Here is a 3,267-nt window from a genome sequence, read left to right as displayed (position 1 = left end):
GTGTGCTCTTCCGATCTTTTGTATTAAATTAATTAAATATTTGATATCAATAACTAACGCCAAGTTTTAATTCCATAAGAATAGAATATCTAACTCAACTCCAGCAATATGTTATGTAATTGTACCAAATAAAAAAATTAAACTCAAGTAGTACTATATATTTAATTTAAAAAAAATAAAATCTAAGTAATATGTAACTTTATAAAACTGCTATATCCAATTAAAAAATAAAATCCAGTGGTCTTTAATTAAAAATAATTGCGTTAACTTAATCCCCAAGTAATATGTATTACTAAATGACACTGTAATTAACATTTTTATGAAATAAAAGATTTTATCACAAAAAATTAAAAAGGTAACAACAGTACAAAAAGAAAAAAATTAATTGAAATACAATTTTTCATATAAAAAAACTTGACGCTGCTAGACTTTCATATGTATATGTGTGCAAGCAAGTATTACAGGCGTGTGAATTAAAATTATGTAGGGTAAAGTAGCATAATTTTGTCAACATTTTTTGAGCGCTGTAGTCACACTAGATAATTGTCGTTTATGTCATTAAATTGTCATTGTATTAGCTCATTTTTTATTAGACGTAGAACTGAATAGACGTGTTAATTTTTGCTCGGCAGAACAAAGCAAAAAAATTGTAAAAAATAATTAAAATTGACATCATACATTTTATTCTGTGAAGTGGTGATTTTTTCGGGATTTGATGTAGGTAATGTGTGTTATATGGTTTTTTATTCTCTTTCATGTGATTAATCGCGTTTCGGTGTGAAGTGCGTGAAAAATTTTTACGCCATTTTTTTCAGCAAGCTTGGTTAGCGTAATTTGGTCATTGGATTTTTTTACACATATTCACAGATGAAGCACTGAACGTCACATATAAACACATATAGACTCATTTTTGGTATTTTTTTTATTTTTAAATAATTTTTCTACATTTTTTCAAATATTAGAATGAGATTTCATAAGCGAAAAATTGATCGTCTAGTAAAAGCTCTCACTGCATTGATTAATGCCATTAACGAAATAAAATTAGGGAAGAAATCGAAGCGTTGATTTGTCATACAATATTCATAGAACTAGTTTGAATTGGTACGTTTTGCAGCTTGATAAGCAAATTGACGATTTTTTAACAATCAGCGACGACAATCTTTTAATAAAAATTCACTTTGTACGGGGCAGTGCACGATATGTTCTCGATCAATTGATTTCAATAAAATTCTTTTTTGATTCTCATTTTTATTGTTTTCATTGTTCATACAGATTTCACAAAAGATCAAGAGATAGCATTTGTTGAATACTTGAAAAAGTGTAGAGATCTTTATTACGGTCTTAGTATATGAAAGATTAATTTCAATGTTCGCGTGCTTTTTTGTGCTTTTTTTAAATGAAATTAATAAAAAAATAATTAAAATTTGAAAATATGCTATATTTTAGCTTTATTTTATAATTTATTTTTTAAGAATTCTTAGGATTTATACGGTTGACCAAATTACGCTATAAAAAAAATCTCGATTTTTTTGTGTCTCGGGAAAATGATATTTTTTTGCGATGAGATAGAAGGTAGGTATATTCGAGAAAAAGTTGCGCTAGGCATTTACCTTTCCAACGGTATAGGTATTTGATTTTAAAAAATCAAATTCGAAAAAATACGAGTTTTAGAGTCGTTCAAAAAAAAGTTGACCAAATTACGCTATACTCCCCTATAAGACATAAATTTCAATTTCTTGCATGCATTCTATGTTGCAAAAATTATTTAAATAGCTTATAACAGAAGTTTATATTATTAATGCGTGCAATATAAAAGCGATTATATGTAGAGTATTAATATAAAGTGTATACGTTTGATTATATATGAGGATGAATTGTTCGTCCAGACGACGATTGGTCAATTCGTGATCGAATTATCGATTGATCGATAGGTCGTATGACAATCTATATTGTCTTCGAATTTCATGATCGATGTAAGATGCTAAGCACGCCTGCTCTCTTCGTTATCTCTCTCCTTTTGTAACCGCCGAACGAGCACTTACGTTGTGAAAGTAATAAACTATAGTCATGTAAGAAAGGAGTCGCCGCGTGAATAAAATATAGAATATATTAGTTTTCAAGAGTATAAGAACGTATGTTGTTTCTAATTGCCACCCAACAATATGTAAGAAGACTCTACTATTGTAATTTTAATAACAAAACTTTATTTTTATTCGGTGTACATTCAGATTAAATTTATTATTACTTTTATTGTTTTTCATAATTTCACTATTATTTAAATTGTTTCATTGTTTTCCTTATTTCGTCTAGCAGCGTCAAGTTTTTTTACACAAAAAATTGTATTTAAATTAATTTTTTCTTTTTGTACTGTTGTTACCTTTTTAATTTTTTGTAATGAAATCTTTTATTCCATGGAAATGTTAATTACAGTGTTATTTAGTAACGCATATTACTTGGGTCAAGTAAGTTAACGCAATTTTTATTTTTAATTAAAGACAGTACCACTGGATTTTACTTTTTAATTGAATGTAGCAGTTTTATAAAGTTACATATTACTTCCCACTAAACACACTTTGTAACAGTTATGTTACCTGAAAGTAACAAGTAATGTAACAATTGTTATGTTAATATTACATCTGGAAGATGTAACTTGTTACTTTCATGTTACTATTTCAAGGTTACATGTAAAAGTATGTCACTATAACATAACTTTTTAACGTTAGAGTAACATTATGTGAACATATCTTTGATATAAATGTAACGTTGAATATTACTTATATAACGATGCAAGGCCGAAATAGGCATTGTCATCGCGCTACCCGGCCACGGCCGGATGCCTGGCACAAACACCAGCCGGATGCCGCCCCGCCAAATACCTGCGGGGCGATGACAGGCGCAGTGCGCCCGCGCCTACGTTACGTAAGCAACCGGCTACCAGATAGCGCGAGGGTGCGAAGCGAACGGTCCCCGGGTACACGCGCACCCTTGCCACCCGGTACGCGCAGGTGCCCCGGTCGCCGCGGCGGAGTAGGGGGAGCAAATAGACACCACGCGCTACCGACGCCGGGAATATAAAAGGCCAGGGACGAGAAGGCAAGGCTCCTTCTTTCCGCCCAGCCGGCCCAGCCCAGCGAGCGAACCACTTCGTCCGCCTGAGCTCCGTCACTTATTCGAAGGATTCAGAGGTCGTGTTTGCGCTGCCTCTCTCGTGCCATCACGGGCCTCCGATAAGACCTCATCCTACAACGAACCGCTCGGCAACATCGG

The sequence above is a fragment of the Wasmannia auropunctata genome, unplaced genomic scaffold, assembly GCF_000956235.1.
Source record: "Wasmannia auropunctata unplaced genomic scaffold, wasmannia.A_1.0 LD336106.1, whole genome shotgun sequence".
NCBI classification, from domain to species: domain Eukaryota; kingdom Metazoa; phylum Arthropoda; class Insecta; order Hymenoptera; family Formicidae; genus Wasmannia; species Wasmannia auropunctata.
The sequence above is the reverse complement of the archived record's forward strand: the minus strand, read 5'-3'. Positions refer to the sequence as shown.